General features: G+C 43.6%; 1 protein-coding gene across 4 annotated transcripts in view; it reads right to left on the bottom strand.

The window, feature by feature from the left end:
• The window catches only part of CCDC3 (coiled-coil domain containing 3), a 153,434-nt gene that overhangs the window by 39,982 nt on the left and 87,331 nt on the right, over positions 1-26,121 (bottom strand). The window lies entirely within an intron of this gene.

A 26,121-nucleotide genomic window follows, 5' to 3' on the forward strand; every position in this document is an offset into this window, starting at 1 on the left:
TGATGGAGCTTGAACTGGACATCGGACCATCTATCTAAGTATTTATAGCAGCGCTAGCAACAAAAGCCAAATTATAGAAAGAGCCCAAATATCCATCGACTGATAAATGGATTAAGAAGATGTGGTTTATATATACAATGGACTATTACTCAGCCATACAAAGAATGAAATCTAGGCATTTGCAATGTTGCGGGTGGAACCAGAGGGTATTATGCTAAGTGAAGTAAGTCAGAGAAAGACAAATACCGTATGATTTCACTCATGTGGAATTTAAGAAACACAAAAGATGAACACAGGGGAAGAGAAGGAAAAATAAGATAAAAACAGAGGGAGGCAAACCATGAGAGACTCTTAAATCCAGAGAACAAACTGAGGGTCGCTGGAGGGGAGGTGAGTAGGGGGTTGGGCTAGATGGGGGATGGGTGTTAGGAGGGCACTTGGTGGGATGAATGTGGGGTGTCTTATGTGAGTGATGAATCACTGGGTCCTACTCCTGAAACCAATACTACAGTGTCCATTAACTAACTTGAATTTAAATAAATTTTTTTAAAAATAGGAAAACATTAAAAAACAACAACCAGACCATCTATCTTAAAAGTCAAGCTCCGAAGCTCTACTGATAGACTACTGAGGTTTTCAAAGGAGGTGATTTACTTTGCAAACCTGAAGCCCCAAGTGGAGTTTCCAGGGGGCTCAGCTTTCCGCTCTAGGGCTTTCCCTGACCCTCAACCCTCGGCAGCACAAACAAGGGCACTCTCCTTGCAGAAACACCACCTTCCAGCTGCTCCCATGAGAACACAGACACACTACGTATGATATTTATCCGGGATACGGGGATTCTAATTACTGAAAAATAAAACTCGAAACCACCATCCCAGAGGACTGTCTTCTCCTCCCTCTTCCATAATCCCACTTGTGAGCAGTCTGGATATTCATTTTTAAATGAATTAGAAAGGCAACTTAAGCGAGGAAGGACGTCAGCCCCGGCTTTAAAAAACTCCGTTAATGAACGTTGAATTCCGCTCCAGTCCCTGAGAAGGTGACCTTTTCACTCACAAACTTTAAGTGTCCTCTGTGGCCAGAGCGGCTTCTGTGCCATGATCCTGTCCCTAAGGCTGCTGGTGCACGTCTCCTGCGAGGTCAGCCCAAGCTCCCAGAGCAGGCAGCAGCCCCCGCCTTCACCCCAACATTGGTCCTCCCGATGAACTGGAAGCCAGGGAGTCCTACCCGGAGACAGACTTCACTGTCCAGTGGAAAACCCAGGCCTTTATTTTTTTAATGCTTTTTTTTTTACTATGATGGTAACAGACAGAGAACATAAAACGAACCATTTTAAACATGGGGCATTAAGTACATTCACTCTGTTGTGCAGCCATCACCGCTGTCTTACCTCTGGACTCCCCAAGTGTTTCCACCCTGCCCTAACTTCTACCAGTGGGTCCGCTTCCGCCCTCACAGATGAATGGCCTTCGATTTTTACGGAGGTGCTTTGTCTGGGAATAAAGGCAGCATTGTGAACAGTCTACACGGCACAGGCTCCTGAGGGGCCCCGGCTTCCTGGGCCTCCTTCCAAACGGTCTAGACCTCCTTGCTGGGAGAGCTCAGGGTCTGCTGCCTGTGCCTCCTCCCAGCCTAGACCTTTAACAGCCCCGCCCCCTCCCCCCCCCCACCCCCCAGCCGTTCTGTGTCAGGAGCTCCAGGTTACTCTCTAGCGCCTCCTAGCAGCTGCATGGTCCTGGGCAGCTGACCCAACCTCCTGGACCCCATTCACCCCTCCACAAAATGAGGCCACCGTATTGAAAAGGTGGGGTGGCTGGCAAGGTCAGGCACCTGAGCAGATGTGTTGGACACTGAATTCGTGCCCTATCTGTCCAATGGCCCTGACCTGTTGCCCCCACTCCCATCCATCACTTTGCTCCCTGCTCTCCTCTTCCTCCTTCTCAGCTCTTTTTCCCACAACTTCCCTGCTCACTCCCCTTTCTGGGGGAGCCCAGGAGGTGGTAGAAAGTTAAGAGTCTCTCTGTTATCTGAACCCTAATGCGCCTGCCTTTCCAACCTCTTCCCTTCCGGTGGAGTCTGGCCAAAAATGCCCCCTTAGATGTCACATCTCATCCAGCAGAATGTGTAAAAAGAGACAATTCCCCAAAAGCCAATTTACAGCCTAGGAGGGGACCCTTCGAGTCTCTGGAAGACATACTCATGCTCTGATACTTACGAAATCTTCACTCTTCAGGCTTACGTCGTCCTTTCTTTGCCTCCTCTCTTTGTGAGACAAGAAAGACAATCCCTTGACAGGTTTGAAGAATAAATCATTTCTTTTTAAAAGTCAGTCAGGGGAAGGAGACTATCTGGAGCCTCTCAAAGCCTCAGAACACAGGAAAGAAAATGAGCAGACAAAACCAGATTGGAAAGGCCTACTACAGACGTCCCATAGGCCCACTGTCTGTAACTTTAATCTTCTAGAAGGGAAAGTAATCTCTGGATGATGTTCCCCTGCTTGGGGAACACATGCTGGTCACTTACATTATGTCATTTCTCTGCTCAGAAACCTTCAAAGGCAATGAGAGCTGCCAAAAGATGGTCCACACTTAGCTTCCCAATTTAAAATTCCTCTTTCACAAGTACTAAGTTACCAGGCACACTGAACTATTCTTTTTTTAAAAAATATTTTAATGTTTGTTTATTTTTGAGAGAGAGACACAGAGCATGAGCTGGGGAGGGCAGAGAGAGAGAGAGGGAGACACAGAATCCAAAGCAGGCTCCAGGCTCTGAGCTGTTAGCACAGAGCCCGATGGGGGGGCTCAAACTCACAAACCGCAAGATCGTGACCTGAGCCAAAGTCAGACACTCAACCAACTGAGCCACTCAGGCGCCCCAACACACTGAACTATTCTTATTGTTCCCTAAACATGCCCCCAAAGATCGCTTCTGAGTCTGTCCCTGATGCTTCCTCCACCTGGGAGGTCTCTCCACCCCCATCCGCTTAGCCACACACTCCCCAAGGCCAGTCTCTGACATCACCTCTGCACAGTCTTTCCTGGATCCCTCCACTGCAAGTAATCCACCCACTTTGAACTTTGGGGCGCTTGGAACCTCTCTTGTTGCATTTATCTTGCAGAGGCAGCAATTAAAACCAATTATGTTATATTTTGTTATCAGATAGATGGGTCTAGCTTTGGGATACACATCACAGTCAAGCACACCTTGTCTTCATCTCTATACTCAATCGACAATCAGATCTTTAAAGGCAACATATGTGTCTGTGCAATCCCCTCCCGCCCCCTGCCATCTCCAACACTCGCCACCTCACTCCATGCCCAGAACTTATTGGGTGCTCAATAAATGTGAGTTTATCGAGTTTGCAAGTCAGAGCCCTACTCTGAGCATACAGCCTCTGGACACAACCTTCTCTACCATGTGCATCATGGCCAACATTGATAAGGACACGTGAACTCAGCAGTGCACACATCCCCAAGGAATGGCTGCACTTTGCAGTGAAACCAAGAGGGATTAGAATTTCCTCCCTTTGGTGAACTGATTGAAACACCAGTTCTGGTGAGATTCATTTGCGACCTCAATTTTGTACCTTGGAGGAGACTGGTTTCAGATGCTATAGAATTGTCATGGCCTCAATTTCTGCTTTAATATCTGGCATCATTAGCTTAGGCTATACAACCTTCCAGATGAAGCTCTGAGTTTTTACAGCCCTTCCTAATCTCCCAGAAAGCTGCAAAGAAGTCAAAGAGCTAGACATTCTTTATTTCCAATTCTGTCTTTAAGCCACTTTGCCATACACAACCCATTGCCCGCAGAGACTTCTGAACAGAAGCAAGCATGTTATATTCTTCTGTTATGTTTTAGGAAATCCTATGCCTGTGGGTTGAAGAAGAAATCCTAGAATGCCTTCTGAAGTGGAAATCCGTTGCCAAAACAAAATTTATAACTCAGTTGCCATGGCAGCCAAACTGTCACATTTCACTCAGCCTAAGAATAGCTAAACTCTGATGATTCTGAGAATAGGCTAAGTGACACAGCCAGGTATGCTCACCATAAAGGGCCCAGGTTAACATCCATTTTCCTGCACCTAACCCATTTCCTGACTTCTTCCTCTGAATGTCACTGTTAAGACACAGGCTTTCAAACTGGATTATCCAGGCTCCAAATCCTACTCTTCTCTCACATTCTCTGTGTGTGTGCATGTGTGTGAGACTCTCCAAAATATGCAGGCAAGTCAGGTCTCAAGAGCATGGGGGACCATCGACAAGAATGGAAGAGAATAAAGTAAGAGTGGCTACACATTTCAAGGAAGACTTGCAGTTCTGGAAAGTGAGAACTGGATATGACAGTGGTAACACCGTCACAGGTGTAGAGGATGGAATTAGCCTAAGTTCTAGAAGCTTCTGTGTGCTGATGGAGAGGGAGCCACCCATATCATTCAGGGGCAAAAGCAGGTTTGGGAGGCAGAGATGGTTTGAATAAGCCACATGATCCCAGGAGAGCCCAATCAGAGAGCAACAACCTTGGGTGAGACCACTGGGTCTCCATCAGGAAGCTGGAGGTGGGGAAGCGGATCTCAGAAGGCATATAAGAAGCAAACCCCACACAGATGGTTCAAGGTGCCAAGATCTACAGCCAACAGGAGAACTGTTAATGTCCCCAGACTGGGGTGTACTCTCTGACTCTCTGGCTTATATTCAACAGGTAAGTCATCCTCATCAAAAGATCAAGATTTCCTTTTCCCACTTCAAAATCCTTTGTAACCCACTGTTAAGAATAATTTCAACATCCAGACCACTGAATCATATGTTTCAAGGTGTCAAAGGCAATCTCTTACCCAATGAAGGCAAATTCTTAGTATCTCCTCTGACAAGTGGTCAGTTAGCGCCCTATGGCAACACAATCCAGCCATGCCTGGTATCCAAGCCACTATTTTTTTTTCTAGCACAACAACCTAACCCAAAGGTAATTATACCCATGTACCTTTTAACCAAATGTGCCATAAGTGGTTTTAACTCTTGTTTCTGGAGTCACACAGAAAAATGTTTGAATACACATCCTACCTTCTCTATGTGCTATCTACCCTTCTTGCAGCAAATACTTGGTGCCCTGGAAGAGACAAGCCACAAGCACTCAGGGAATCAGAAAAGACTGTTTATGTCACACCAGTGCTGGCCCAGTGGAGTCACCTCCAAAGGCTGAGCGTCTGGCTCAGGATTTACTAATCTTTTATACACATGTGCTTCCAGGTTGGGCGGGACTAGTATAGTCAAGCTTCTGGTTCCTGGCTACTGGCTGATGCCAGAGGCAAGAATATTTGCAGAAGCCAACAACATGCAATGGGAGTATCTGGCCTTGGACTCCTGGCTGGCCCTTTTTATCTGCATTTACCAGCTTTCCTTCTCATCCTGGGGTAAACATCCTTGGCTACCTGGACCATTTCTCACAGTGCATTATTCCAGACCCCTCATGGTCTGGTTCTACATCTCAAGAAATTCTTATCCCATCCTAATATGGTGCCCAGAGCTGAGTACTGTGCATAAGGATAGTCTGATCAAGGCTGTCAAAGCTCAAACCGTGTTTATGAGCCAAAGAAGAGCAGGGAGGGAAAAGCTGGCATCTCCTAGAAGGCCCAGGACTAAATGCTACTTAAAAGGACAGAGATGATCAAATTGGACACAGATACAAAACCCAACTGTATGCTGTCTACAAGAAATGAACTCTAAATACAGACACGAATAGGTTTGAAGTAAAAAGATAGAAAATGTATACATACATACATACATACATACATACATACATATCGTGGAAACACTCTGCGTAAGAAAGCTGGTATGGCTATAACTGTTATCAGGAAAGTAGACTCCCACACGTGGAAATACTACTCAAGAAAATAGGTGCTATTTCATCAAGAGTCCACTGAATGTGAAGACATTATAATCAGAGATATTTATACTCCTAAAAATTAAAAAAAAAGAATACATGAAGTAAAGTCAGGGAACCCTGACTTACCAGTGAGGGCATTAGAAAGATTAGTGAAACATAGTCACTTCCCCAGAGAAACTGACATCTTGTAAAGACACAAAAACAAAAACAAGTACTTAAAGATTTTTTAGAGTAGATATTAACAGCAAAAAAAAAAGATACCCTAACATCCTATCTTCTTCTTATCAGCTGATGTGATTTTTGCCACTCCTGTTTTCCATTTCCACCCAGAGAAGGAATCCTTTTTTAAAAAAATCTTTTTGTTATGGAAATTTCCAGGCAAACATAAAAGTCAAAGGATTGGTGTAGTGAACTCCCGTGTACCTATCATCACCCACCTTCAACACTTCCTAGTATTTGCATCTTCTATTTCGTCTACCCACTGGCCCTTCCCCTACTATTGTCTGAAAAAGTGTTTTAAAGAAAATCTCAGATATCCCATTATCTAACCTGTCAATACTTTTGTAGGCTTCTCTAGCTGATAAAGGTATTTTTTAAAGAGCATAACAGCCATAATTTAACAGAACTCATAACAATTCCTTAATATTAGCGAATACCCCGTACAAATGCCTCACAGATGTCCTTGTTTTTTCTTTTGGTTTGTTCAAATTATGATCCAAATAAAGCTCCTATATTGCATTTGGTTGTTCCTGAGTCTCTTTTATGCTATAATAATCCTCTTTCCTGTTCTTAGTTTAAGGCCATTGATTTAAGAGAAACTGGGTCGTTTATGCCCAAAAATGACAAAAAGAGCTCTTTTTGATTCAAAGATCTCATCCAGAGATGATTAGTACCACCACATAAATAAAGAGCAATAATAGCAAAGTTTTAAGAGTGAATTCTTTAATTCACATTCTTTGTTCCAAAACACTCCAAAGAGATTGCTTCTCATTGTCCAAGGAATTCGCTGAAACTACTTAACTCAATTTGAACCGCATTAGGATCCCTTAGACCCCGCTAGAATCATCAAGGGCAGAGCCATTTTTTCAATTCAATTTCAAGTGAAATTCCATCTGCATTTCAAAAGCACTAATGTTAGGTTCTATACATCACAGACTGTGAGTGAATTCCAGAAAATTAGCGAAAATGGAGAAAGGTCTTCAGAGAGGCCCCTAGGCCTGAAGGAGATGAACACTGCCAAGTCATAAGTTAGTTTCTTCTAACCTCAAGGCCTGCTGGGGCATATGGGAGCCATCAAGGAATGCAGGTGTGCACACCCAGGGCTTCAGCGTGTTCAAACACAGCCCAGCAAATGGCATCTCGATGCTATTCAAATACAGCTTAATAAAGACATACTCAAAGCTTGGAGGAGATGTCTAAGAAAACCAGGGCCCAAGGCATAGGATGTAAGCCAGCCGGTACCACAGGAACTATTTCCAACACTTGCCACAGCAAACCCAAACTTTACTCTCTCTCAGAGAGCTGGGAAAGCCAAAATCTTGCGAAGAAAACATTCAAAAGACCCTGGCCCCAGAAGAGAAGAATGTAAGAAAGAAAACAAAAGGAAAGAAAGACAAAACATGAATTGACTCCCTTTTCTCAGCTGTTCCCTGCTAAGTCTCTCTCCAGTTTTTTCAGGAATTGTAATGCTTAATATCCTCAGTGAGTTAAAGAAGTGAACTAAGAGCAGTGTAGCATTAGGGACCCATCCTTCTGACCCTTGGCAGGACTGCACTCAGGACTGCACCAAACAAAGTTGTCTCTTAAATAAAGGATGTTGCATAACTTTAGTAAGCTCCCCTAGAACTCCTCTTAGGTGTGAATAATTTATTCCAGCGGTCTTTTTTTTTTTTTTTACATTTATTTATTTTTGAGAGAGAGAGCGCGCGCATGCGAGCTGGGGAGGGGAAGAGAGAGTGAGACACAGAACCTAAAGCAGGTTCCAGGCTCTAAGCTGTCAGCACAGAGCCCGATGCAGGGCTCAAACTCAAGAACCTCGAGATCATGACCTAAGCCGAAGTCAGACACTTAACTGACTGATCCACCCAGGTGGCCCCAACAGCCAAATCTTAACCCTGACCCACGTCACCTGATCTGTCATTTTGTCTGCACTGGCACGCAAAGTGATTCTGCAGACAGGAGCCCCTGCTGGAGTTGAGTGTGAGGTATGTAAGTAGTCTGTTCCCTGACCCCCATTCCATTCCCAACTGTGAAGTGTCAGCCTCCCTGCAGAGCTGCTTCTGATGTGGCAAGGGGCTCTTGTTCCACTAAGGACATTTCTAGTCCTCCAGCACCCAAGAGAAGGGATAGGCATGTCCCCATCTCTGGATCATCACTGTTAAAGGAACCGCTTTGATACCCACCCCAGAGGGAGCAAGATGTTTACAGGTACCAGGTTGACCTCAACTGGAAGTACGATGGGTAATTTTTTTATTATTTACCTTAGAGAGAACACACATGAGAGAGAGAGGCAGAGAGAGAATTACAATCAGACCCCCGCACTATCATCACAGAGCCTGACACTGGGCTCAATCTCAGGAACCATGAGAGATGATGGGCAATTTTATGTGTCAACTTGGTTGGGCTGAGGGACCCTAGGAAAGTTAGTAGAACATTTGTGGGTGTGACTTTCAGGGAGTTTCTGAAAGAGATTAGCATTTAAATTGGTAGACTGAGTAAAGATCACCCTCCCCAATGTGGGTGGGCATCATCCAATCTTTTGAGGCCTAAACAGAACAAAAGGGTAGAGGAAGGGCAAATTCTTGCTTTTTGCTTGAGCGGGGATGTCCATCTTCTCTGGTCCCCTGACACCAGCCCTCCTCATTCCGGGCTGTTGGCCTCAGACTGGGGCTCATTCCGCTGGCTCCCCAGGTTCTTGGGTCTTCAGGTTTGGACTGGAACTCTACCACTGGCTCTCCTGGGCCCCCAGCTTGCAAAAGGCAGATCCTGTGAACCAATTCCTTCCAAGAGGTTTTCCCAGATTCCTATCTTTATTTTCTTGGTTCAGTTTCTCTGAAGATCCCTGATTAACACATGGAGGATCCAGGCCAACTGGGATCATCAGACTAAAAGAGAATTCTGAAGTTCTACAGGGGGAATGTTGCCGAAACAGGACCCCTGTCCCATTCTGAGTTTTATTTCTGCACCATGTCCTGTTAGACGACCTATTCAAGCTGCCTCTGCCTTTTCTTAAGGTCATGAACATTGAGGTAGCAAGGCCACAAGGGGCTCTGAGGAGGCTGTTTTATGAAGCAGAGCTTGGGAGCACTAAGTGGGACAGTTGCTCTACTCCAGTGGCTCTATGGTTTCCCTGTGAGGATACCGACATCCACAGATGCTGGTAGAGTCCATGGGGCACAAAGCCCATTCTACCTCTTTCTGCCACAGTTTCTCTCCACTACTATCAGCCACTGACCCTCACAGTGATGCTCTTAGCCTTCATGGAGCCCCAGTACTGGTTCACCCTTTCTCCACTGGTGAATAAGACTGACATGCCTCTGACCTCATTCAGACAATCCAACACCATGATCCTGAGCTGATAAGCTCTACCTCTTGAGGTAGTTTCTTTATACTTAAAATGGAAGTAATGATGCCTATCTGACAGAATTTGGGGGAGTATCCAACATGGAAATATATATGGAAGGTCTCTGAAAACTGTACAATGCTATACAAAAGCAGGCTAAGAAATCAAAGAGGGAGAGGTAAGGTAATCTGTAGAATCTCCTATTCTTCAGGACACAATAGGAGAAATGTTAGAGTGAAGAACAATGTTCTGTTCTGTACCTGGCCCGTGAAATGTCTTTTTGTAATGAAGACATGGAAATTTGAATTGAAGACTGTTAGAAAGTGGTTTGCAAACATAAAATGAGAAATGATGGTTAAAAGATCCATTTTCAAATAAAACCACTGCACACATATGAATGTGTGTATGTATGTATGTATGTATGTATGTATGTATGTATGTAATGAGAGATGCTAACTTGGGAGCAGGTTATGATGATGATTTTTGTAGTGTTCCATAACTGAACAGTTAGAAGAACAGAATTCCAGATGTCATCAAGCTCCTTCCTGCTCCTGGAAAAACCTCAGCCAAATCCTTTTCATCAAATACGTCTCTAATCTTTTTTAAAAAGCTGTCCAGGAAAGAAGATTGTCAAGTGTTCTAGGAAATGGTTCAACATTTTTCAGTTTCTTTTCTTCTCAGTTACAACAGGTCACCTACTTGCCATGTGCCCTCAAAAAACACATGTCACAAAAGCAATGTGCAAACATTTCACAGAGTGAAAAGTATAATCGTCTATTATTCTGAGGGAAAGCATTAATTTCTGGTGATGAATATTGGGAACAGTGGGAAATGTTCTCACGATCGCAATGACAAGTCCCCCTCAATTTGTGAATGTTCTCCCCTGTTATTAAGAGGTTAACATGACATAAAGGGGATGGGATGCCATTCTGATACTGCACAACTGTCTTCCTGTGCAATTGACAACTGCCATATCAGACAGGGGCTGTAATGATCGGGGTTAACAGCTGAAACCATGTTCTAGAGCAATTTCTCAGTCAGGGATGAGTTCAACCCATAAGGGACATTAGGTAGTATTTGGAGATAATTTGGGGTGTCATGACTTGAGAGATAATGCTACTGCCATTAGTGGCCAGGGATGTTGCCAAACATCCCCAGTACACAGCACAGCCCCCACGACAAAGAATTATCCATCCCCCAATGTCACCAGTGCTAAGGGTGAAAACCCACATCCTAGACAGAGGGCTACAGCACAGAGCAAAGGAGATGCTTGTAAGGATGGAGTTTCAATGACATAGGGCTGTCCCAGGCTCTGGTCCCACTATGAATTAACGCAGTGAGGGGCACAAATCACTCTAAAGCTCAGATAATGACACTGTGTTCCCAAAACTTTATGAATGAGGTCCATCCAGAAATGCAACAATTATGAACTATAGGAGTTTCTAAGTAGCTATTCACCATGTATGGCAGATAGAATGGAATGGGAAAATCCAGAAATCCTCCAATGTCCACATTTCAAGACTATGGGTCCTACATGTGTGCTTCCTCTACACTGGGTTCTGAATCTGGGGTTCCCACCACCCAAAGGTGCTGTGTGGATTTGGGCGGGAAACTATTACAATATTTTTTTCACTAATCTCTTACTGAAATGTAGCATTTCCCTCTATCATGCATGTGGTCAACAGACCACAGTAGTATTATCATTACCTGACATTTTGTGAGCAATAAAAATCACAGGAATCTTCACCTCAAGGTTGTATCTTAATATATTATTTACAATCATCATTACTTTGAAATTATAATTGTTATTAGACCTGCTGCTAGTTCTTATTTTATAATGTGTTAATAGAGCATGTATATTTTTATAGCACAAATTCGTTTTTCATAATCTGATAACATATGTACATTTAATTGGTTACCTTTGTAATCCTGGGAATCTTATTTGATGCATTTAAAAATATTAGTCTGAAAAGGGATCCATTAGTGCCACCAGACTTTCAAAGAGCTCAGTGGTACAGTAAAGGTTAAAAATCTATCAGCTAGGGTTAGAGTAGAGCTCAGAATAAGCCCATTCACCGCTCGTTGCTGTGGCTAAGGGAAAGCTGACAGTCTCATGTAAAGTGTGTTCATTGGCCTGGCTCAGATGGATGGTCTACCTTGTCCCCTTGCATGACAGCCACTATAGGAATCATGACTTAGGTCCATGCAACTTCATACAGGGCCCTATATGGAACCTTGAAGGCAAACCATCAGCCATGTCTCAGTTATTACCCTGAATGTGAGCCCCTTCAATCTCTCACCCTTTGCCCTACTTCTATTCTAACTTTTTTGTGTTCTTATACCCTTGTAAACCAGGCTGCCTAAACTCTCCTCCCTCCCCAATTCCTGGAATCCTGCAGTTTAGAAAATAAATCCCTAAACATCTTCACCTCACACCAAGGACACTCCTTCCATCTGTCTGCTTAGCTGAAGTCTGGCTCCTTCCCAAGAACACAGCTTCCCAATCCCTCAGGCTCAGGGTTTGGAGGAGGATTAGTTTCTTCCTCCCTCAACAATGGCATTTCCCAACTGTTACTCCTCCACCCACACGTAATAACCCTTGAACTTTTGGACTCAGGCCATCTGACTGTATCACAATCACCACATCTACTGGCCTTCTAATCACCTGCCATATTTGTGACTGCTTTTAGCTTCAAGCCCCTAGCCCTGTCAGCATTCTAGAGGACATCAGCAATCCCATGGAAAAGGCACTCAGCCTTCTTGTCTACAGTGACCCTTGCCCACACTTGGCTTTAGTCACTTTCTCCTACTGTGTGATCATTTGGAACCTTCCACCTTTAACAACCTGCATCCTATTCTGACCATAAGCTCCTAGAGGCAGTAAAGCACACTGTGGAAAGCTTGAGTTTTGATGCCAAACTGCTTGGGTTCAAATCGCAGCTCTGCCACATTCACTAATTGAAAGACCTTGGACAGATTACTTGATCTTTCCACATGGGTAATGTAGTTCTAACTCATGAGGTTGCTGAGATTGAAAAGAGTTAATGTGTGCAAAGCACCCATAATAGTGCCTAGCGCATATACGGAACTACTGAAACACTGGCTTCCATTATCATCCTTCCAGATTTCTCATGCCCTCACTTCCTTGGTTGTTCCTCAACCTCCTGAGGCTTCTAGTCTCCTGACTCTCCAATTTCTTCAATAGTATCCATTTACTCCTATCTTGACCTCCTTCCCTACCCAGTCACACGGTCTCCAATGGTTGCTTAATAAATATTTAATGAATGAGTTAATCATTGAACTAGGACTTCAACATATTTTTGTGTTGAGAGAGAGCGTGCCAGCAAGGGAGCGGGGACACAGAGATGGAGAGAGAGAATCCCAAGCAGGGTCTGCACTGTCAGCACAGAGCCCAATGCGGGGCTTGAACCCATGAACCACAAGATTATGATCTGACTCTTGACTTCAACTACATTCTTAACCACATCTTCAATTCCCCTTTGTCCTTTCTAATAAACACCCTGACAATACACCAGCCCCAGATATAACAAAAAAATCTATCTTCCCTCCTTCTACCACTGTGACTGAATCCACAACTTCAGCTCTACCTAGTCATTCCTTTGTGTGTATCCAGCCAAATCTCATTCTTGGTCCTAACAACGTCTAACCTGTAACACATTTCTCAAATCCCTCCTCTCTACAGACTCTTTCTTCCCTCTTAGAAGATGACTTTGTTTCCTACTTTATAGAGAAATAAAGGCATACACACACACACAGAAATAAAGGCCCCTCAACTTTCTTCCCCAATCATTACATGTATCTACACCCTCTAATCTTCTACTAGAATTTCTAATTCTAGTAGAAAAGATGTCCTCTTTTTGAGTAAGATCAGTTTGTACTCCAGTGCTCAACCTCTGTCCAACCCACTGGACCTGTAGCTTTTTCTTTTAATTTTTTTATATTAAGTTTTTTGTTTTAATTCCCATATAGTTAACCTATAGTGTTATGTTAGTTTCAGGTATACTGAAATATAGTGATTCAACAATTCTATACATTACTCAGTGAGCATCATGATAAGTGTACTCTTAATCCCCATCACCTATTTCACCCAACCCTCCACCCACCTCCCCTCTGGTAACCATCAGTTTGTTCTCTCTAGTTAAGGGTCTGTTTCTCAGTTTGTTTATATCTCCTTTCTCCCCCACCCTTTGCTCATTTGTTTTGTCTCTTAAATGCCACGAGTGAAATCATATGGTATTGGTCTTTCTTAGACATATTTTACTTAGCATTATACTTTCTAGCTCCATCCATGTTGCAATTGGCAACATTTCATTCTTTTTATGACTAATATTCCATTGTATATAGATACCATCTCTTCTTTATCCATTCATCTATTGATGGACACAGGGGCTAGTTCCATAATTTGGCTATTATAAATAATGCTGCAATAAATGTAAAGGTGCATGTATCCCTTTGGATTAACATTTTTTTATTTGGGGGGTAAATACTCAGTAATTTACCAAATCATAGGGTAGTTCCATTTTTAACTTTTTGAGGAACCTTCACACTGTTTTCCACAGTGGCTCCACCAGTTTGCATTTCCACCAACAGTACAGGAGAGTTCCTTTTTCTTCACATCCTCACCAATACCTGTCATTTCTTGTGTTGTTTATTTTAGCCATTCTGACAGGTATAAGATGATATCTCATCGTAAGTTTGATTTGCATTTCTCTGGTAAGTGATGATGAGGATCTTTTCATGTGTCTGTTGGCCATCTGGATGTCTTCTTTGGAGGAATGTCTGTTCTTGTCTTCTGTCCATTTTTAGTAGGATTATTTTGTTTTGGGGTGTTGAGTTTTAGAAGTTCTGTATATATTTTGGACACTAACCCTTTATTAGAGATGCCATTTGCAATTATCTTTTCCCATTCAGTAGGTTGTCTTTTAGTTTTGTTGACTGTTCCCTCTGCTGTGCAAAAACTTTTTATTTTGATGTAGTCCCAATAATTTATTTTTGCTTTTGTTTCTCTTTGGACCTGTAGCTTTTAAGCTGCCTGAGAAGGAAGTTTTATATTTTATAATGAAGATTATTGGTAGGCAATAAATGATAAGAGTGGATCAATTCTGTCCGGATATCAGCTGACCTCTAAGAATAAATCAGACACTCTGTGAAGGTTAGTCTCTCTCACATGAAGGCCATGCAAAATACTATTGCGTGACTTAAAAGAGACTCTGACCAAATTCTAATAATTACTTAAAAGGGTAATGAAAATCAAGGGCTTAGTCAATTGCATTAAGACTGACCAAAAAATAACTCTTCTTACAGAGAATGATTTAATAAAAATATTCACTAATCGGCTAATCCTATGAATTTCCAGAACATAAAGATTGTTCAGTACCAGCATAGTTCATCCAAGGAGGCTGGGGGCCCTTAAAAGGAGGATAGAGCTGGCCAGGGTGGATTAAATGCCTGTCCTAGGGCCTTCACCATCTCTAATTTTTCTTCTTCATGAACACAGCAGACCTAAATGTCTGAAAACGCACTGATTTTTCTGAAAAGGACAGGACCCTGCTGGCAGATGTTTTACACAGAAAAGAAAACAGCTCAAAATATATCAGACTATTTCAGTTACAGAAGCAACAACACAAAAAGAAAACTAAGGCATCTGGAAAAAGAGTCATTGAAATAGTTTTTTTCCCTAAGCCACAGCCTGGTTCACGGTTCCTCCTGGGAGCGAGGCTGTACCACCACGTCACGTGATATGGACAGAGCTGCCGCCTTTCCGATGTGTGGCCGGCACACGGGAGACCGCAATGACAGGGTCTGCAGGACCTTCACTCCACATGACCCTTGGAGGGCTTCCTGTCTGTAGAAATCACCTGAGGGTCAGGGTCAACGTTCTCTAGCCCAAAGGAGAAGGCAGAGCAGAAATAGCCCAAGTCTTCAGTCAGATACATCCGAGTTCGAATCCTACTAGTTGCCTAACTTCTACTCACTTAACCTCTCAGATCCTTATCTGAACATATAAGCTCATTTCCTTCCTACACTGGTGGTGAGGATTAAGCTAATAATGTAAGTCAAATGTACACAGAAGGTAGACAATTGACCCTTCTGCCTTGTCTTCTGCCCCTAATTCTAAACAGGGCAGCACTGAACATGAAAGCCTGCAGCCTAACCCTTGGTGTTCCTAGTTCTGAAGAAAGAACTGATCAAAGACAGGGAGCAGCCTGGGGGAGTGGAGGGGAGGGGTCTGGATGTCACTGCAGCCCCTCCCCCACACAGATAAGGGAGTTCAGAAGCCACAGGAAGGAGTCAAATTCACAGAAAACCAAACAAAAAAGAAACTAAGGGCCAGCCCTCTTATTCCTGGCTTTTCCTCCTGCTTCTATCCCCAGATAGAAAACATATAGAATAAATAGAAATATCTTCTACTTCTGTCAAAAACTGCTCCCTTCCCCAGAGTTTCCAAAGGGAAAGCCCAGCCTTGCCTCCTGCCCAGATTCTGGTGTGCCTGATATAGCCTTAAAGCAACCGCCACCTTCCTTCTCTGAGGCCAACTCAGAAGGACACATCAGGTGGCAAAGGGGCTCCTGACGAGGGGTTTAGCTTGTCAAGGGCCTCACATATCAAGCGTTTGTAAGTATGATCTGGATTTGAGTTTCTAGTAATCCAGAGGATAGGACACTCTTCCTCAAGTCTATGCCAGAGATGGCCAGAGATTCCACACTCATGATCTTCTGCTTAGTTCTCTACAGCAAACATTTCTTGAGCCTCTAACCCTATGCCTGGCTGCTGGGTGCCCAAAATAGCTTAAGCAATCCCAGCTGAGTTTACTTTCCCCCTCCACAGTGTGGCACACCACCTCAGCTATAAGCTCTCATATCGCCTCTGGTGTCATGAGACAAGAACAAGGTTCTTGGTGGGCAAGAACCCAGATCTTCTAGTTATTCTGTGTGTGTGTGTGTGTGTGTGTGTGTGTGTGTGTGTGTGTGTGTGTACAACAGGAGAAGGCAAACAGAAGGTTATCAGGGCTTGACTAGGTAGAATGCATTATCATGAGTTCATAAAGAACGTGCCTCTTGCATGAAGACATGAGTGGCTTGTAAATTTCCTTTAATACAATAATAACGGCTGAGATTTGTGGAGGCCTTACCAAGGGCCAGCGGCAGTACTAAGCTCAGTTTCCTGACAATCCTGGGGGATGCTTTCTATAACTGGCATCATCCCCAATTTATAGATGAGGAGGTTGGGGCCTACAGGACTGACCAGAGATATCCCAGCCATCAGCAAGAGAGCCAGGCTTTGAACCCATGCAGTCCACCTCCAGAGCCCAGCTCTTAGCCACCACACTATCCTGAATGGGTAGAGCACGGCTTCACAGGCATGGATGTCAGGGATAAGCATCTGATGTGGTGGAAGGAAGGAAGGTAGCGCACATGCATGGCACAGGTAAAGGTCTACCCTCACCTTGCACCTCTCTTCTTTTTTTCTTCTTTCTCTGTACTTGCAGGACTTTTCCTGTGATAGCTGATCTCTCCAACTCTAATGTGAAGGTCGCTGTCAGACAGGATTTGCCCTTCCTTGACTCAAGGTCCAATGCCTTTGATCTCTAACCACACTGAATAAAGATCTGGGGACCAACTGAAGACCAACCAGTCTGGTCACAACTCACAACTGCTCATAAGCCAATTCGCTTTTATCTTGTGACATTACGAGGATCCCCGGCTATGAGTGAATTGCAACAACACAGAAGATTTTCAGGTTCCTGGGAGGGAAGACTTCGGATTAGCTAAATGGCAAAAGAGGCAGACACCACTGCCAGTGGCCTCTCAATTTGGTTCTCCCTTTTTCTCAGCCATCAGAGCTCCTACAAGGACTGTATATAACTGGGCACACAGCTGCCCAGAATAAAGCCCATGTATGTCTGCCTGCCTTGAGCCAAATGTGGTCAAATGAGTAAGTTCTGGCATGTGATGTTAGATAGGTGAACACAATTCCTGGGAAGTGCTTCATAAAGGAAAAAACCATGTCCTTCTTGTCCCCTTTTCTCCTTCACTCTGGCTGGAATGCAGACATGATGACTGGAGCTGGCATGGACACCTTGAACCATGAGGCTGTGCACAGTGCCACAACTAGACGGAAGGCCTTGACCCCTTGGAGTTCCATTCCAGCACAGACTGTCCAGTGACTACTGCATGGGAGAAGAACAAACTTCTACTTCAGCCTCCTCGGTTTTCTGGTCCTTGAGCTGAACCTACTCCTATAGAATATATACCAATGTACCTAACACAACATGGCTGGCTTGCTTACTGAGAGAGAAGTTACAACTGGATCATTATTCTAAATCAGTGGAAGTAACAGCCTGGCCTGTCTCTTCGAGGTCATATTAGGTTCTTGAATACAAGACTATTCTGTTAATACCACTATGTCTGGGTTTTCTGACAAGAGTAACCATGGACTCCTCTGAAACCTGATCACAATGGGTGCAGACTGTCAAGAAATGAGATGTTCACATCAGGTTGAGGGTATGCATGTTTGGTGACTGTAGAGGCCCGGAGACATATGCATCAAAATGGTGGCAAGAATGGACTGGGGATCGCACTGTACCTGTCTCTCTGAGCATGCTTCAGGTGCACACACACCTGACTTCTCACCTAGAGCACCAACATTTCCTGTCCCTTTGGCTTTCCCTTCTTGCATCTGCTATTCTCTTTAAGACATAGATCCAGCCCTGGAAGTGGATCCTTTTCTCATCCATCCTTCCAGAAGCTCTCATTATGCACTGAACCCAAGGGCTCCCTCTGACAGGCTGAAGCTCAATAAATACTTAGCAAATGAATAAATAAACTAAACATGATCAACAGGGTTTCAGACCTGATAAATTCAAGCTAACAGAAAACTCTCTCCAAAGCACCTCCCAGAAGCCTGAAAGCGTGTATATATTTGAGAGAGGTGTTTGCACCAAAATGGTCATAATGACCAAAAAAGGAGGAAAGTGCCAAACAGAAAATGACTTCCTGTGGCCACACTGAGAACAAAGCCAAAATGATTGGGCCAAATCAGATAGGACCAAAAAACAGGCCTGTGTGGTTCTCTCCAAACCTTCTATGTAGCCAAACAACGAAGGGCCACAAACAGCTAGTGGGCATCAGTTAGTACATGAGCTCCACGAGGGAAAAAGTCTGTTCAGCTCACTGCTTGCCCTCAGTTCCTAGAGCAGTCCCTGGCACAAAGTAGATCATAAGTAAATATTAGTTGGATGAATAATTTAACAAATGAGTCAGGACAATCCTGAAACCCCACAATAATTATTTACCAATGTGAACATTTACCTTAACCTACAAAGAAATCGTGTTTCACTGAGGTGTAACAAGGATGCTCAGCTAGATTTAGAGAACTAGTTAGTCAACAGTATTGGTCTCCAGCTTGACATATTCAGTTGGCATCCTCTAAACTCAACACTAAACTGGCCCATGACACCTCTTCCCCTTCCTATCCAAGTTCCCTCCTCCCTTCCTAACAACACCTTCTTCTTCCCTCTCCATCTTGAAACTCTTTCTTTAGCAATAATGAACTAATTTGAATTCTCCAAACACAGGAGATTGTTTTAGGACTTGGTGCCATGGCACATTTGGTGTCCTCTGTCTGAAATACCAGCCTCCTTTGAGAGCCCTAACAGACCCATTCTCCCTGAAGTTCCAGGTCAGGTATGACTTCTTCAAAGTTGCTCCTGACCATGTGCCCTTAAGCCCAACCTCTGAAGAAGCAGCAGCCAAGTTCTCAGCCATACTCTGTCTGTAATGTGTGCACAACCACTGCTATATTTCTAACATGCTGTTGCAATTTATCTGATTATGTGTTTTATTTCCCCATGGGATTTTGAGCTCCCTGAGGGTAACAGGAGATCTTATTCAATAAGCATTTACAGGAGATAGGAATGAAATAATCCAATCAGTCCTCCTGGACCCCTCTGCCCACCCTTAGCGCATCTCAGCATATCCACACACATTATTTATGTAGGGGAATGCTGAGGGAATTAGAAAAAAATGACTAAAATATACACATGCAAATAGAATACTGATATGGCCCGAAGCAAAAGGAAAATAGGAAGTAAATGATTAATCATGTTTTCATAGGCATACCATGGAGATGTTATTCCTCTGCTACTCAGGGACCAACTAAATTTAAATGTGGGCAAGGAAAATTCTTCCTGAGTCCCCTTCTTAATTTGCTGAGGGACAGTGAGCCAAGAGGAGGGCTCACCCAGGTTTCAACCCTGTGTATCTGTGATTGAGGAAGAGGCCCAGGGAGTTCATGGGCACTCAGCACTAGGGAACACTCAGACAGCTTGACCCCAAGAGAAAGGACCTTCTGTGTGGGAAGAAGAGAATTAAGAAGTCATTGAAAGGCTCTAAAGCAGGGGTAAGCAAACTATTTTGGTAAAGGGCCAGTTAATAACTTCACTTTTATAGGTCACATGGCCTGACAATTACTGATCTTGGCCATTGTAACATAGAAGCAGCCTTACACAATATGTAAAGGGTTGACCAAAGCAGTGAACCAATAAAACTTTATTTCAACACACTGAATTTTGAATTTATACAATTTTCATGCATCGCATGATTTTTTTTTACATTAAAAAACATAAAAGGGCCCCTGGGGTGGCTCAGTCACTTAAGCACCCAATACTTGATTTTTGCTCCGGTCATGATCTCATAGTTGGGGAGATCGAGCCCCATGTCAGGCTCTGCTCTGAGCTTGGAGCCTGCTTGAGATGCTCTCTCTCTGCCTCTATCTCTCTCAAATAAATAAACATTGTTTAATGTAAAAACCATACTTAGCTGAGGGCCATACACAAATAGGCAGTGGGCTGGATGTAACCAGCTGGCCAGGTATGGCCTATGCACTGAAGTTCGCCCACCTCTGGTGTAGCATGGAGAAGTCATGCTATGTAATAACATCTGAAAATCCTCAGTCTGAAAACAAATATTGTAGTAGTTTACCCAGAATGCTCATTATCTTACCTATTCTAAATTATCAGTATTTCTAGAATTTGGATATTTTAAATTCTGACAAACATGATGTTCATGAAAGGCTTCAGACAACCCCATTTTTTTTTTATTTTGAGTGGTCTTACACCTCCTTCAAGGGTACAGATTATTTAATAGGATATATATTTGCCCGATTATAATTCAACACTCCAAAATGATTGTTATCCATGAAAACTTACAGGACCCATACAGTCACGATGCATTCGTCACCTGTGAGACTGCCATGATAGCCCTGCCAACATCCATTACCATCTGCCTCTCAATTTTTAGCCTGTGGACTAGCCCACCTAGACATCACCAGCTGTCTGTCACTGACAGCCCAGTACTTCACACGATCACCACACGCCGCCCATGATAGCAGACTGTTTTTCATTTTGGGGGCATAAATTATCACTTATTTTTTAAATGTTTAGGAAAACTCTATTATTGTTCAGATGTGTCCGCCGTTAGACTTTTTGATATAACAGAGTTATGAGTCACTAAAATTGTTTACTTCCATTTCTATAGAGTCACTCTAAGATTTAACTACTAAGCTCTCCTAATTCAAATAAAATCTAATTAACTTTTTGAGGACACATTTGTTAGGCAACCTGTAGTCTTTTGCTTAAGAAAATGCTACACCTGTTCTCAAGTAGGATTCCACTCCTCATGCTACTCTATCACCTCAAATTCTGATTCCTGTCTTAAAGTACCATCTTTCTGAAGCAAAGCCCAGTTATTTCTAGGCCTGTACATAGTTGTCACAGAGCAGGGTGCTGCAAGTGAAGGGGTGGGGAGGAAAGTTCAAAGTGAGGCCTGTGGATCATCTGGTTTGTAACCAAGTCCCAGATTCAGTAACTTCATCCTCGTCTCAGTGACTTGTGGCCACTATGTTGCTGTTTTGCCAAACCACCATCCCCATGGTCAAAAAGAGGAAAACACTCTGAACCCATCATTCCATGCCTTTCAAGATCTACTGTGCTGTCCCTGAGGGAGCAAAACAAATGAGACCTCAGACCAATTTTCCTCCCTCCAGAATTTCTATGGAGCAGGAATATGGTTAAGATGGGCCATAATGGGCCCTCCACCCATTACAGCTGGAGAGCTGGCATAGAGACCCATTGGTAGACCCAAAAGCCACCCCTCATCCCCTTCTTCTTGCCCATGGAACCCTGATTTTGTTCACTGACTCAGAGAAAAGGGCCTTTCCAGCTCCAGGAGATGAATCCTGATGAGCCTAAATAAAATCAAGCAGCTATGTGAGTAAGCAATTTCTAGAGCTGCAACGTTGCACCATGAAGGTACAACCTTAAAGGCCAAGCCAGAAGCTGCAGATACCAGGACCCTGAAAAACCTAAGCCTCTGATGATGCTAAATACCAATCCTGGACCCATGTTGCCTGGGGCTTCTCGTTATAGGAGACTGATAAACACCCTACCCGTTTAAGCTGTTGTGGGTACAGTCTTGAAGTCAAATGTATCCCAACAGATTCAACCCATAGGGTAAAAAGCTACAGAAAGGCAGTAGTGCTTTTCATGGAGACTGAACTGTAGGTGACAGAAGCTCAATCCAAAACTTGAGCAGGGAAAAAGGAATATATTGGCCTATATAACTGACTAGCCCAGGCCTTGCTTTACATTCTGGCAGGGCTGGACTCAAGTATGTGGACAATGGCTTCAGAAGCCCCCTCTTTTCCTCTGCTCTAGTTTCCCCAGCATCAACCTCACACTCAGTAGGTCCATCCCATATCGTGTTGAAGATGGCCATCAGCATCAGACACACATTCCTCCTGCCTGGCAACCCCAGTGGGAATAGAGAGCCTCTGTCCCTGTAGTTCTAGCAAATCTCACTGACGTGGCTTAGATTTCTGCCCATTTCTTAACCACTTACCACGGCCAGGGAATATGGCTTCTAAATGGCCAGATCTAGATCACAGAGATTCTATGAAGCCAATGGCAAGTAAGATGTATGAACCCAATGGCAAAAGACAGTCAATGAAAGTTAGGGTACCACTGCCCAAAACAAGGCAGGCAAAAACAGCTGATGTCCACAAGCGGTGGGGAGGAGGTGATGAAGAATTCCATCTTAGATTCTAACCTATGGACTACTACAACTGCCCTAAATTCATCCTAAACTAGAGCAGGCCACCACTCCCTCCTCACCCACCCTCATTATTTTACAAGCTACAAAGACTAGAGGTATGCTTTATTATTCCTCAGCAAATACTAATTACCCAAGTGTTCTACATATACAGGGGTAAGGGTGAGCCAAGGATAAGTGCAGGGAGAATCATCTTTATGGACACAATGGACACAATTTCTCCTCCACTCAAACAACAAAATGTCGGAGCTGAAAAACACCTGGTGTATCATGTAGTGCAAATCCCTCGGTTTACAGTAAACAACCAAGAGTAAACATACAAACACCAGAGCCCCAGAGAAGGTAAGTGCTGTGCCAGGAACTCAAGGCTGGTCAGGGAAAAAGCCAGGGCTGGGTCCTCTTCCAGAACACCTGTGTCACAGGTCACCCAGAATATGAGACTTAAGGAAAGTTACAATTTTCCCTCCTAAGAGTTTTCTCAGCATAACTGTATGGTCCTTGAAGGGAAAGGCAATAAAAAGAACAGACCTAAGACTTTTGAAAAACTGTTGTATTTTTATCCTTCAGCTCTACAGACCTTTGGTATCATTGTATGGTTTCTTCATGTTCCCATTGTGTGTGTTTGGGAAGAGGTGGGAAGAAAAGCCAGAGCGGAGGAAGGCTGGGCAAGACAGATCATGGGGAGCTAGAACCCTGTGTCTGGGTCCTGGTGCCTCAGAGGATGGAAATTCCCCATCCCTCAGTTCAAGGCTTGTCTGTTTATTGACCTAGGGAAGGCAGCTGCCAGGCATGGGAGATTTATAATAGGTCATTCCAACCATGACCTATGTGGAATAAACAAATGGAAGCCCACAACACTCCATGTGCGTCCAGTGCTTTTGTTCGAGGCTCGAGAACTTTCCCACCACAATGACAAGGTATACAGAATCAAAATAGGAGGTGGGGCGGGGCAACCCAACGGTGGAAGAAACGTGGGAAATGACCAGGAGACCTGAGGATCTCTTCTGAGAAGAGATCAAGGCTGCACAACCCTGTCCTAGAGCCAAGGGTCTGGAAAAGTCAACACTGATCCTATTTGCTGCCCCAATTCTACCAGCCATATCACAAGCTTGGGATTTCTGCCCTGACCCCCAGAATGAATGAGCCCTACTGACCTCACCAAGCAGGATGGTAAATAGAAAAGTATCGGTAGGATAAAAAGTGCTCGGCCCAAACAAAAGGGGTTTTTTAGTAACAATTAGACTTTCTCATCCTTTACAGTTTAGGTTGGTATTCTTAGAATATGGTAACTCAGTGGGAGGAAAGCAGGTAGGAGGGGGAACAGAAGTGCTTAACAGCAGATGAAATACACCCTCCACTTAGCAATATGGGGATCTTTTAAGGTGTTGGCAAAAAGCACCACCATCCAGAAACCACTCTATGTGGTGCTGTGAATGAGCATGGGCTTGGAATCCCACTGATGCAAGCCCCAGCCCAGACTCTGCCCTCACTAGTTCAGTGGCTTCAGCAAGTGGCTGAACCCCACCACACCTCTGTTTCTACATCTATGACATGAGGGTAAGAGCAGTATACACATCCCAGGGCTTCTGTGAAAACCTAGCGTCACCAGAGCCTGACAAGTGATTGCTACCCACAAAATGTGCTGTTCCTAAGAACACGTCAGGAAAGAAAAGAGCAGGTGGGGCAACTCCTTAAGACCCATATTTCCTTTAAAACCAAGTAACAAGATGGCGGGGATGTGGAGAAAGAGGATCTCTTTTGCACTGCTGATGGGAATGCAAACTGGTGCAGCCACTCTGGAAAACAGTATGGAGGTTCCTCAAAAAATTAAAAATAGAACTACCCTACGACCCAGCAATTGCACTACTAGGTGTCTATCCAAGGGATACAGGGATGCTGTTTCGAAGGGGCACATGTACCCCAATGTTCATAGCAGCATGATCGACAATAGCCAAAGTATGGAAAGAGCCCAAATGTCCATGGATAGATGAATGGATAAAGAAGATGTGGTGTATATGTATACACACACACACACACACACACACACACACAATGGAGTATTACTCGGCAATCAAAAAGAATGAAATCTTGCCATTTGCAGCTACGTGGATGGAACTAGGGGGTATTATGCTAAGCAAAATTAGTGAGAGAAAGACAAATATCATATGAGTTCACTCACATGAGGACTTCAAGATACAAGAAAGATGACCATAAGGGAAGGGAAGCCAAAATAATATAAAAACAGGGAGGGGAACAAAACGTAAGAGACTTAAATATGGAGAACAAACAGAGGGTTACTGGAGGGGTTGTGGAAGGGGGCATGGGCTAAATGGGTAAGGGGCATTAAGGAATCTACTCCTGAAATCATTGTTGCAGTATATGCTAACAAACTTGGATGTAAATTAAAAAAAAAAAAGAAAGAAAAACATAACAAGAATAAAGCCAAGTAGCATGAAAATTAGAGAAAGGGGAAAAAGCTTTCATCTGTCTTAAATTATCCTAGCTACAGTCTATGTAGCAAAACTATTAATAGAAATGGTCATTGTGAGCTGCTTGCAGAGATGTTGGCATGCATGATTTTGGTTGTTTTTCCTGTTGCTTCTTCCCCAAGGCTCTGGGACCACAGTATACATGTACCTCAGCTCTCCATCCATGTTTGCTCTTAAGCCTACAGCAACTCAGTACAGCTGGTCATGTCCATTAGGTTGATTTCCTAAGGAGGGCTTTGCGTTAAGTTAACAGAATTTAAGCTCCAAGCACAACAGATGGATAAAGGCTCCCAACCCCCAAGTCCTCAGCTGAAATCAGTACAGGTCCCATTTCAATCCTCTCCGGTGATCCAAGTTGGTTCTAACTACCCTCTTATACGGCTTCCAAATAGCTAACTGAAGTCTCAACTTCAAAGAAGAGATTCCAGAAATGTAGAGAAGCATCTGACCCATTTTTAAGGGGTGTAAGTTGGAGGAAATGTAATTCTTTGATAAAGGATGATTACTTGGACTCATAGATGCTAAGTGCCAAACCAGATAGACTGGCAAACATCAAATTTCTTGCAAGTGATTATAAATAATAGGACATTACTTTCTGAGAAGATTCAAAGTAAAATTTGATAAAAGCCCAAAAAGCATGAAAACAGAAACTGATTTCCCACCACAGTAAGAGCTCCAAAATTTCTCCCTGCTTTCTTTGGCTTCCCTGCAGAAGGATTTGATATGACAACTTCTACTGTCAGATGGACACCTTTCAAGTCATTTGCTTTGCATTTAAAAAAAAAAACACCTAACAGTCAAAAACCCCCCAAATCTCTTCAAGGCTATCAGAATAAAACTTGATGCATTAACATGTGAAATGGGGTTTTACATTTAGAACTGCTTCTTCCTTTCTTCTTTTTAATTTTTTAAAAATGTTTATTTTTCAGAGAGAGGGAGAGAGAGACAGAGTGACAGCAGGGGAGGGGCAGAGAGAGAGGAAGACTCAGAAACCGAAGCAGGCTCCAGGCTCTGAGCTGTCAGCACAGAACTCGACACAGGCCTTGAATCCACAAAC

Source organism: Prionailurus viverrinus, chromosome B4 (assembly GCF_022837055.1).
Source record: "Prionailurus viverrinus isolate Anna chromosome B4, UM_Priviv_1.0, whole genome shotgun sequence".
NCBI lineage: Eukaryota > Metazoa > Chordata > Mammalia > Carnivora > Felidae > Prionailurus > Prionailurus viverrinus.